This window comes from Lithobates pipiens, unplaced genomic scaffold, assembly GCF_037356315.1.
Source record: "Lithobates pipiens isolate NorthernLeopardFrog02 unplaced genomic scaffold, aLitPip1_a1.2 Scaffold_16, whole genome shotgun sequence".
Classification (NCBI taxonomy): domain Eukaryota; kingdom Metazoa; phylum Chordata; class Amphibia; order Anura; family Ranidae; genus Lithobates; species Lithobates pipiens.
The window spans coordinates 520,304,635-520,317,593 of record NW_027507748.1 but is presented as its reverse complement, the minus strand read 5'-3'; positions in this window follow the sequence as shown (position 1 = coordinate 520,317,593).

Sequence of the window (12,959 nt, the reverse complement as noted above, 5' to 3'; positions counted from 1 at the left end):
TAAGGGGATTATGCTTCAAATATGTGCTTTGGAAAAGAGGCGGAGGACGCAGAAGTTTGACTCACTTATGGCTGAGCTTAAAAATTTAGAAAATCGAAATAAGACGACATCGAATTCGGCTGCAGCCCAAAAACTGATTCAGCTTAGGCATGATCTTAGACTCCTATATATAGAGCAATATGATAAACATGTTCAACGCTTAAAATTATCTCATTACTCAGCAGGGAACGGGGCAGGCAAACTCCTGGCTCGAAGGCTTAAAACAGCTAGAGCTAAAATTAGAATCGCATATTTGCTACATCCTTTGGACAATCGTAAGATAGTCAACCGAAAGGAGATAGCCAACTCTTTTGCTCAATACTATGAATCTTTATATAACTAGAAAATGGATCCAAGTGTCCACCAGACAAATTACATTCCCATTAATACATTCCTAGGAAAAATAAAATTGCTGTCCCTATTGCAAGCACAACTTGATTCTCTTAATGAGCCTATGTCGGAGTCTGAGATTGTGAAAGCGATCAATACCCTACCACTAAACAAATCATCAGGCCCAGACGGCTTACCAAACGAATACTTCAAAAAGTTCCATTCTTTTTTTTTTTTACTTTATCTCTTTATTGATTTTTCTTTCCCAATTTAAACATAACATACAACATTATCATATAAAACCAAAACGCCATACAAATTACATATAGCCCTTTTACACCCTGCCATTCCCCACATTCATCTCATTCCCCCACTCACTCAGACCCACTCCTCACACTATTTCTTAACTGGCAACTCCCCCACTCACTCAAGCCCACTCCTCCTGATGTTTCATGACCAGCAACTCTTCCCCTTTTAAGTATAAACCCCTTTGTTCATTTTCTCGTACCACAACTTCCAAATCCTATCAAATTTTTTAATACCGCCCTGTCTTATATAAGCTACCCTTTCCTTAAGAATAACCCTATTCATATTCTGCACCCACTCTCCACTAGTAGGGGGTTTTGGAGACTGCCATTTCTGAGCTATCAATTTCCTAGCTTGAAAGAGGGACCTTATTTTCGCCAGTTTACTATCTTTGGGATCGCTACCCCCCTCAGTCCACCCCAGTACACAACCCATCGGTTCCACTTCTACTACTATCTCAAATACTCGATTAATTATCGTCACTACCTCTCTCCAATACCGGTATAACTTGGGGCATCTCCAAAACATGTGTATCATATCTGCCTCTGTCCTTCCACACCTAGGGCAAGCCGCATCACGCCTCCTGCCAAACAGAAAGAGCCTCTTGGGAGTGTAGTATGCTCTATACAACAGGAATAGGTGAGAAAGCTTTTGAGGGGGGGAGATGGACACCCAGGGTGCCAACTCAAGAATCCTCTCCCACTGATCTTCCGAGATGCTTCCCACATCTACTTCCCATTTTTTCCTATTCGTTTGCTCCTGCGTTCTTACCTGGGTCTTCTTACACAAATTTACATAGACTTTAGATATTAACCCTTTCCCTGATTTTACTCGTAGTATATCCTTAATTACTGGCATCTCACACCATTCTATTGCCTCTTCCCCAAACTGTTTTCCCAATGCGTGTCTAACCTGTAAGTTGTAAAACTATCATTTTAATTAAGTTACATTGGCCTGCTTCTGATAGAGGTAATCTCTTCCAGATATTGATTTTATGTTTAAGTTTAAATAACAAAGGGGCTAGGTTGTCCACTATATACTGTTTGGGGTCTTTAGTGATGCATATGCCTAGGTATTTCATTTGTGTCACTATCTGGATATGTGCAGCTTCACAAGGTAAAGGACTATCCAGGGGGTCGATGGGCAATATACAGGATTTCTCCCAATTTATCTTTAATCCCGCAAGATGTCCAAAATCTTTAATTCTATACATTACCTCCCCTATAGAATGCTGCACATCTCCAAGAAGCAGGAGAAGATCATCTGCAAATAGCACTATTTTTTCTTCCTCATCCCCTCTCTTAAATCCCTTTATCCCCAAATTTGATCTAAGGGACATGGCCAGGGGTTCGATTGCCATGGCAAACAGGAGAGGAGACAGAGGGCACCTCTGTCTCGTTCCTCTCTTTAATTGAATCCCTGCCGAACTATCATTATTTATTCTTATCCTTGCTTCCGGGGACCTATATAGCATTTTCACCCATTTTATAAATACCGGGCCCACCTGAAATTCCCTCAAAACCCTCAAAACCCTCCACAAATAGCTCCACTCTATGGTATCAAAGGCCTTGGCAGCATCCAAAGATAGGCCCTCTGGCCCTCCCCATCCACTGGTATTTGGAGGTTTTAAAAAACCCTCCTTATATTTATACTTGTGGATCTACCAGGAATAAAACCTGATTGATCAGGATGTATAAGGTTTTCTATCACTCTATTTAGTCTAGCTGCCAAGACCTTTGCTAGGATCTTTACGTCCAAATTCAATAAGGAGATCGGTCTATATGACGAGGGGTTGAGGGGATCTTTATTTTCTTTCGGTATCACTATTATGGTTGATTCCATCATTGAAGACGGAAGCTCTCCTGTTTTTAGTGCCCAATTAAAGACTTTTGACAGTTCAGGCAGTAACACCTCACCAAGATGGCGGTAAACCTCCACCGGGAGGCCGTCTGGGCCTGGAGCTTTTTGTCCTGCCATTTCCTGCACGATGCGCCGAATCTCTTCTATCGTTATAGGACCATCAAGAGTATCGCTATCTTCCTTAGAGAGGTGAGGTATTGTCAGCCCACTAAAAAATGTGTCCATTTCTTCCCCCTTCTCATCCTGGTTAGAATGGTATAAATCCTCATAATAAGCTCTAAATCTCTCTAGTATGTCTAGCTTGTTTGTGGATATCCCACCCTCTGCCATTCTGATCCTTGTTACCATAGAAGGTGTCGAGTTCGTTTTCACTAAATGCGCTAGCATCCGACCAACCCTTTCACCTTCTCCAAATGCTTGTTGTTTCTGGAATATATATTTGTTTTCAGCTTTCTCTAACATTATATGACGGTATTCCTGCTGCGCTTTTAACCATTGTCTCTGGTTATCAAGAGTTGGGGCATTTATATACTGGATTTCTAACTTCGCCACTCTCCCTGAGGCCAAATCCTCCCTTTCCCCAGAATGTTTTTTAATTTTAGAGATCTGTTGTATCAGGAGACCTCGAAGGTAGGCTTTTAATGTATCCCACACCATCCCCTGTGAAGCTGTGCCTGTGTTCCAATAAACATATTCCTATAGTGCATCAAGTAAGTCTTTTGGTTCTCCCATAAGCTCCAACCATAGGGGACTAAATCTCCACCCTCTTTGCTGATTTCCCTTTTCTATCTCCAGGAAGGCCATCATTGCCGAATGGTCAGAAAGGCTCCTTGGCATATATTTTATTTTACTTACTAATCCTACTGCCTCATCATTCCCTAGGATCATGTCTACTCTTGACAGGATTGAATGTGAGGCAGAAAGACACCAAAAAGACCGGGCTGTTGGATTCTGAATTCTCCAGAGGTCCTTCAGTCCCATTTCTCCCATGAACTGTAAAAAACGGCTTTCTATTGTACCTCCTTGTTGTATCCTCCCTTTGGGGAATTATCCATTGCTATGTCAATAACCATATTAAAATCCCCTACTATCATCAATGGGACCCCCGGCTTATCCAACACAAACTCAACCAATGCATATAAAATATCCATGGAAGAGGGCCAAGATCAAAGCCTTTTCCTTTATTTTACCGTATAAGAAAACATACCTCCCCTGTTCATCAGTCTTAACCTGAAGACAATTAAAGGGTGTCCCTGCTTTAATCAGATTACTAACCCCCCTAGAGAAGGAGGTGTGTACTGAGTGGTATTGAATAGGGTATTCCCCCCAACTTAACTGTGAGATAGAAGCATTTGTGAAATGTGTCTCCTGTAGACAAAGAAACGTTACCCCTTGTGACCCAGCTATTGACTTAACCACCATCCTCTTCCTCTGATCTCCCAGACCTCTAACATTCCAGGAATACACAATAAGACTTTCCTCTTTTAACACTGTGGATTCACTCATTGCTAATTATAGTGATCATCCTTATTAAAAAATTCATATACTCCATCTCTAACACTCAGTTTTATGTGATTATCTCTTACCCATTGTTTCCTTGTGGTTAAATATTCATTATACAGTGCTCTTAGAGTGTGCTTCTCCCACCCTTTTCTACATCCTATATATCTACCCTCCCTTATACCCCTCCCCCCCACATCTCTCCAATCACACCCAACGCTCAACACACACACTTCTCCCATTGCCTCTCTAGGCACCCCCTGGGGCCTTCTAATGTGACCTTCCCATACAAAAACTTTCCTCACCATTCTACCGTGGATTCCTCCCTTCCCTCGCCCCCTCCCCTCTACCCCCCCCCCCCCAAAACCCTCCAAACACAAAGTGTACCCCATACAACAAACATATGGGGAGAGCAGCCCGCTAACCCCCCCCATATAAAGGGGCGACATGCTTGCCGTTCCCCCTCTTCTCTATCTCGCCCTCCCCCTCCCTCCCCCACCAATAGTAATAGAAACACCTTCTTTAACAATCGCCTCCCCCCTCCCTCCAGCCCCCCCCCGCAGAAAAAAATGGCCCAGCGTTCTCCCTCCTCTCCCCCCCTCTCCCCCAAAACAGGGAGAGGAGAGGGAGAGGGGGAAAAGCCGAGGAAGAAATTAGCAGTCCACCAGCATTTTAGTCTCTAAGAGTGGGACTCCAACCACTCCTCAACCCCTCTAGGGCTATCGAATATCATAGCCCCTCCAGGGGCATTTAATCGCAATCTTGCTGGATATAGTAAAGCATAAGTCACATTCCTCTGGCAGAGTTTGTATTTTACTTCCCCAAATTTAGCTCTCCTCCTTTGCAGATCTGGTGAGAAGTCCGGAAAAATTGATACTCGGAAGCCATTATATACAATCTTGCCCATCTCTCTAGCTTTACGTGTAATGGTTTCTTTGTCTTTATAAAACAATAATTTGGCCAGGATTGGTCTTGGGGGGGGGGCACCAGATTGTGGGGGTCTTGCAGGGACTCTGTGTGCCCTTTCAATAGCAAAAAATTGTGAAAATGTATATTGACCAAACATATCTCCAAACCATTTCACTAAAAAAGCTATAGGGTCTGATCCTTCACAGTGTTCTGGCAAGCCCACTATCCGAATATTTTTCCTCCTCATCTTGTTCTCCATTTCATCTAATTTTTTTTCCTGTTTGGTTAACTGTTCTTGCATAGTCTTGACTACCCGTATCAAAGGATCTAGGTCGTCTTCAACCCGACCAATCCGGCCCTCTAAGGCTGTAGTCCTTTCCTAAATTTTTTGGATATCCTGTCTAACATAGGATAATTCCTCCTGAATGGAGATAAGTTGAGCACTCATTCCTCCCAGGGACTCTCTACATGAATTGACTGCCATCAGGACTTCTTTTAATGTTGGCTCAGACTCAAATTCCGCCCCTCCCGGGCCCCCTCTTCAAACGGAGCAGGTACTCCTTCCAAGATTGCAACGATGGCCTGATCTTGGGTGTTTTCCATATCTTCACCTCCTTCCAATACCATCCCAGGGTGATTTAACCCGTGGCTTTTCCTGGTGCCCTTGGCGCCTGACAATCTATTAGTTTGGTTTTGCTGTCCTTGTTGAATACCTTTCGGAGGGGTCTGGCCAGGCCCCTGACCAGGATTGTGGGCATATTTTTCAAGTTTCGCAGCCACAACTGCTTGGCTTGCTTTAGTCGCACGATGCGACGGCATGATTACTTTAACTTTATGCAGGGCTAATATTCAAAAAGTAAAAGCACTGGGTCCAGTTTACCCAATATCCCGTAATAATTTAATAACCTAGTATATTGCCCCAGAGTAAATCCGCTCCTGGGGAAAAAAGTTGCGGTTGTTGTCAATACTATAGATGGAAACAGCTCTCTACCATAGGTTAGTAGCTCCTCCTGTGAATACAGTACAGTTCTTTATGTTGTTCTCTTAAACAAAGGCCTTAATTATCAAAGCTGAGGTGGAGGAGAAACGCCCAGCAAACGGATATATAAAATAGTGTTTTAAAGGACTGACAGGCTTTAGTCTACCAGGTAGCTTCCATAGCCTAATGTACTGTCCCAGCATCAGTCAAACCCTAGGAAGGGGCAGTGTCCCGGCAGATCCAAGTGAGTCTAACAGCAACAGCTCCACTCAGTACTTATGCACCCAGACAGACTCTTCAAAATAAAAATAAATTAGCAACTCCTCCAGAGAGTCAAGAAACAAAACCCCAATTCCTCAAATTATCTCTTGAGCAATCTGCTTAATTATCTGGGTTGAGACAAGGGGGAATAAAAAAACAGGTGTATAGGGTGGGAGTTACAGGAACTATTCAACGTCCTTCCACAGTGACAGCATATACAGTCTTACTCGCAATTCACAGTTCAAGATTCACTGGACAGTACTCACTCACCACCCTAATTATGCACAAGAATTTCTCTTCGCTCAGCTGTTTCTCACCCCCTTCTTTGAGATCATCTGCATGTTGCTCCGGTCCTGTCTTTTTTTGGCAGTGGATGTGCAAAAAGCCTGATCTCCCATTGATTGCTTTTCAGCTTCTCTGGTCTCAGCCTTCAGGTCCTGGGTTAGTTTCAAATCTAGCCGCTCCACGGGAGATAGAAAAGGAACTGCCCCTTCTCCAGAGTTGCGCCCACTGCCTCCGGATCACGGGCTCCGCCGCACAGTGGAACGGCAAGCGGGGGGGCGAAAGAGCATCCGTTCGGCGTGAGGTCCGTAACCCAAGCTGCTGTCCATCCGTGAGCAGGCGGGGCTGGTGGGGGGAGACGCCGCTCAGTGTGGAAGCATGGAGAGGAGAGCGAGACGCCGCTCACTCACACACGCACAACCTCCTCCCTCTGCATCCGGTCACGCCCCCCAAAAAGTTCCATTCTTGCCTTACACCAAAGCTTATGAAAGTATTCTCAGCTGCGATGTCCTCCGCCTCTTTTCCCTCAGAGATGCTGAAGGCCTTTGTGGTAACGATTCCGAAACCAGGTAAGGAGCCGACTTCCCCTCCTAATTTTAGACCAATATCGTTGCTCAACACAGATGTAAAGGTGTATGCTAAGATTATAGCATATAGGTTACTTCCCCTCTTGCCTTCCCTCATCAAATCAGACCAATCAGGATTCACCCAAGGTAGGCAAGCTTCGGATGCCACCAGGAGGGTGCTGGGTGTTATGCAGTATGCTCACTTCTGTCGGACGCCTTCTCTGCTCCTCTCTTTAGATGCGGAGAAGCCGTTCGGCAGAGTTCATTGGGGATATATGAGAAGCGCACTGCAGAAGTTCAGCTTCGAAGGTCCTATTTTGTCATCTATATTAGCGTTATACTCCTCCCCCTGTGCCTAAGTCTATACCTCTAATTTACTTTCAGACACATTCACCATAACTAATGGTACTAGGCAAGGATGCCCTCTTTCCCCTACAATTTTCAATTTACTAATGGAGCCCTTAGTGGAGACCATCCAAACCTATCCCAAAATAGCTGGTTTCACTATCCAGGGACAAGCCCATAAGATAAATTTATTTGCAGACGACATCATACTGTTTTTAACGTCCCCTAAAGTCTCCCTGTTACATGCCCATGACACTTTAACTGAATTTAGTAAAATCTCCTTTTATAAAATTAATTTTACAAAATCCTTAACCCCACTGACGGTCTTCCCGAGTCTGGCTCGGGGTGGAATTTTTGTACCATTAGCGGTAACCCCCGAGCCAGACTCGGGACCGCATCGCTGGATCCAGGAGGAGGTTTACTTACCTTCTCCCTCGGATCCAGCGTTGTCTCCCCCCCTGTCTCACTCGATCTATCATGGAGCTGAGCTCCGTTCCCTGCGAGCGTTGCGACGCACGGGGCGGAGATCGGCGCCAAATTCAAAAAGTGAAACACACAGTATACAGTGGTGTGAAAAAGTGTTTGCCCCCTTCCTCATTTCCTGTTCCTTTGCATGTTTGTCACACTTAAGTGTTTCGGAACATCAAACCAATTTAAACAATAGTCAAGGACAACACAAGTAAACACAAAATGCAATTTGTAAATGAAGGTGTTTATTATTAAAGGTGAAAAAAAATCCAAACCATCATGGCCCTGTGTGAAAAAGTGATTGCCCCCTAAACCTAATAACTGGTTGGGCCACCTTTAGCAGCAACAACTGCAACCAAGCGTTTGCGATAACGTGCAATGAGGCTTTTACAGCGTCCTGGAGGAAATTTGGCCCACTCATCTTTGCATAATTGTCCTAATTCAGTTACATTAGAGGATTTTCGAGCATGAACGGCCTTTTTAAGGTCATACCACAACATCTCAATAGGATTCAGGTCAGGACTTTGGCTAGGCCACTCCAAAGTCTTCATTTTGTTTTTCTTCAGCCATTCGGTGGTGGACTTGTTGGTGTGTTTAGGATCATTGTCCTGCTGCAGAACCCAAGTTCGTTTCAGCTTGAGTACACGAACAGATGGTCGGACATTCTCCTTCAGGATCTCTTGGTAGACAGCAGAATTCATAGTTCCTTTTATCACGGCAAGTCTTCCAGGTCCTGAAGCAGCAAAACAGCCCCAGACCATCACACTACCACCACCATATTTTACTGTTGGTATAATGTTCTTTTTATGAAATGCAGTGTTCCTTCTACGCCAGATATACTTGGACACACACCTTCCAAAGAGTTCCACTTCTGTCTCATCGGTCCACAGAATGTTGTCCCAAAAGTCTTGGGGATCATCAAGATGTGTTGTGGAGAAATTGAGACGAGCTTTGATGTTCTTTTTGCTCAGCGGTGGTTTTCTCCTTGGTACTCTGCCATGCAGGCCATTTTTGCCCAGTCTTTTCCTGATGGTGGAGGCATAAACGCTGACCTTAACTGAGGCAAGTGAGGCCTGCAGTTTCTTGGACGTTGTTGTGGGGTCTTTTGTGACCTCTTGGATGAGTTGTCGCTGCGCTCTTGGGGTAATTTTGGGCGGCCGGCCACTCCTGGGAAGGTTCACCACTGTTCCATGTCTTCGCCATTTGTGGATAATGGCTCTCACTGGGGTTCGCTGGATTCTCAAAGCTTTGGAAAAGGCTTTATAACCCTTTCCAGACTGATAGATCTCAATTACTTTCTTTCTCAATTGTTCCTGAATTTCTTTGGGTCTCGGCATGATGTGTAGCTTTTAAGGATCTTCTGGTGGACCTTACTGTGTCAAGCAGCTCCTATTTAAGTGATGCCTTGATTGTGAACAGGTGTGGCAATAATCAGGCCTGGGTGTGGCTAGAGAAATTGAACTCAGGTGTGGACAACCACAGTTATAGTATGTTTTAACAAGGGGGGCAATCACTTTTTCACACAGGGCCATGATGGTTTGGATTTTTTTTCACCTTTAATAATAAACACCTTCATTTACAAATTGCATTTTGTGTTTACTTGTGTTGTCCTTGACTATTGTTTAAATTGGTTTGATGTTCCGAAACACTTAAGTGTGACAAACATGCAAAGGAACAGGAAATGAGGAAGGGGGCAAACACTTTTTCACACCACTGTACATACAGTATAATGTAATCTTACAGATTACATTGCTGTATGTAATTATTTCACATCCCCTTTGTCCCTAGTGGTCTGTCCAGTGTCCTGCATGCAGTTTTATATAATAAAAACTGTTCTTTCTGCCTGGAAACTGGAGATTGTCCATAGCAACCAAAACGGTCCCTTTACATCAAAAATGATTTTAGACCAGCTAGAAAACAGCGATAATAAATTACAATCACTCGCAGAATTGAGCGACAGCGATTTGTGGGGAGATCCGTCATCAAATATTGAAAAGTAATGACAGTGACAATTCTGCAACTGAGCAAATTTCTGTGTTTTTGATTTGATTACATTATTGAATAATTTTTATTATTGTTATATTATTATTTGGTACAATTATTTATAGTTATTTATTATATTATAATTTATGATTTCATTTTTCAAACTTTATTATACCTGAGATGTCTGCTAGACTCTGGTTTGGACAGATTTAAGAGAGTTATTCCTAAGAATTACAGGACTACAATATAAAACGCCAAATTTTCATGCAAAGTAATTGTACCGCTTTTAGCACCTAAAATCCGAAATAATCGTACCGACAGGGAGGTTAATCCTTGATATGAACTTATCTCCTACTGTTATAAATAATGTAAATAATGTTATAAATTATCTAAGGAAATTAAACAGATAGCAAACGTAGAGCGGACGTGGTCAGGGAGACTAGCTTCATTTAAGATGCTAATACTGCCACAGATACTCTATGTTTTCAGAACGCTGACAATCCCAGTACCTAACAAATATATCAAGAACCTTAACGCTTTACTCTCAAACTACATTTGGAAGGCAAAGAAACCTAGATGTGCCAAGACATTACTGATCAAGCACAGATTAGCTGGGGGCATGGGATACACTGACCCCAAAGATTATCTCACAGCAGGAACCCTAACCCAGCTTCAGTTCTGGCTAGACCCTTTAAATGACTTTCCATGGTGCAGCATAGAGAAAGCACTATGCTCCGTCAAAAACCTAGAAAACCTCCTACTACTGGATAAGTGGAAACAACTTTATTTGCAGGGATTACCCCTTACCATCCAGGCCTCTCTGCTAGCTTGGAAAGCCCTGTACGCAGTCTCAGTCCAGAATCAAGACTTATTGGATATACCGTTGCCCCTTTCCGTATTAGCCCACGCTTTTCCCAACCTGAATGTCGCCGGATGGTAACAGAAAGGTATCAACTCAGTGGAGGATCTCTACTCAGGTAACATTCTGATTCCCTTTGCAGAACTAAGTCAAAAATGTAACCTTCCCCCTTCGGATAGATACAAACACACTCAGATTAAGCATTTTCTAGGGAAGGTTAGGTCACCCTATGTGCAGATACCGAGGGAAATATGGAGATTTTACACCACAAAACCAACCCCTCCTAGGGATCTCTTTATTCTAGAATTTCCTTCAGCACAAATTAGATTTCATTGGCTCCACCCCATTCATGGGAGATGGATCTGGGGGAATCTTTCACAGAGGCACAGTGGCAAATAGCATTTCGCACAATCTATAAAGCTTCTAAGTGTATAAATCACTGGGATTTATCCCAAAAAATAGCACTCAGGTGGTGCCTTACCCCCTACAAGATCTCCAAGTTTGGTACACAATGTTCTCCCCTGTGCTGGAGAAACTGTGGGGAAATAGGAGACCTAATATGCATGTTTTGGTCTTGTAAACACTTAGCTTCTGGAATTCTATTTTCCATGTGATTTCGACGATTACTGGAGTACTAACCCAGTAACGGTGGTTACCAGCATCTTATTGGGAGCTAGAACTTTGATAGCGACCCATTAGAAAGCAGATAAAGCACCAAATGTATCAGAAGTCATTAGAACTACCCAGATCCACTACATTTACGAGTCCCTCCTGGCTGGTAGAACAGGGGCAGAAAAAAATACTTTGATAGTCAATGGAACTTGTGGAGGATTTGGATCAAGGATAATTAATGGGATCTGAGCCCTTGTACACACGGTCATAGATTCTGACGGAATGTGTCCGATCAGACTGTTTTGTGGGATATTCCGACTGTGTGTGGTCTCCATCGGACTGTTTCCGTCGCAAGTTTTCCAACTTGTTGGTAAAATTTTCCGACAAAATGCTCCGATCGGACATACTCTGATCATGTGTAGAGAATTCCGATCGGACAAAGTGCCACGCATGTTCAAATTCCTACATCAAAGCTATTGGCTACTAGCCTGAACATAGTCCCGTCGTAACGAAATAACATCATCACATTCTGAACATCGGATTTTCCGACAACTTTGTCCGACCGCGTGTATGCAACAGTTTCAGACAAAAACCGACGGACAAAATCCGACGAATTTGGTTGTCGGAATGTCCGACCGCATGTACAAGGGCTAAGACTCAAATATAATACGTTTTCTTTATTGATAGTTAAATGCAACAGGATCACCAGACCACTAACCCATCCCTAACCTATTCCTTTCCCTGCCCCTCCCCTTGCCCCCTGTAACTTTCTATTTGATTAGTTTCTATAAATGCATTACTGAAACTCATGATATTATTTAGAGTTACCTGGTAGATTACCTCTTTTTGGCAACAGGTATGGGAATTGCAAATGCAAACTATGGTTCTCTTAGTAACCACTTATAATTGTCAATGCACATAATGGTATATCGCAGCTTGTATTTCTGAATAATATCTTTGTGTAACTATGCTGTTGACTTCTTTTCATGTGATGCAATGTTCTTTCTCTTTGCTACACTTATTTGTTTGTTATTTCTTGTGAAAATTTACTAAAAACTATTTGCAAAAAAAATTAAATAAGCAATCTATTCAGTATAATGCTGGCTCTACCAACAGTGTTATCCTTCAATGGTTATACACATACAGATAAATGTATTGGTGATTTAGAACGCTCAAGTCCCAGTGCTACAAATCCAATTATTTATTTTTCAGTGCTTCACCACACAGTGAATTATGGATGGACCTGTACCAGTCCCTATTTTATAGACCCATGAACTAGGTCTAGTAGCCCTTGTTCCCCAGTAATAGGGGTGTTCTGTTGCTTAGGGATGGTCAGTGATTGTCAGCTTATGTGTAACCTCTCTCTTTAATTCAACAGTCACATTAGTTTGTAAATGTATTCTGTTGATAGGGCACAGCAGTCATCCCCAGAAGCATAGCCTACCTCTGCCTTGCTGGCTACTGCAGCTTGTTCTTTTACACATCCTTCTAGGCCAGCTTTTCCATCATCCAGCCTGAGGTAAACCCCCCCCCCCCCAGCAGGGGTCCCCCTGCCGGCATGGCCCATGACTATTCGATTTTCTCAGTTACCTCCCCTGCCCACCTCTGGGAATTGGCTGGGGTCCCACAAATATTCATGGCAGCCCCTTCTCATCCTCCA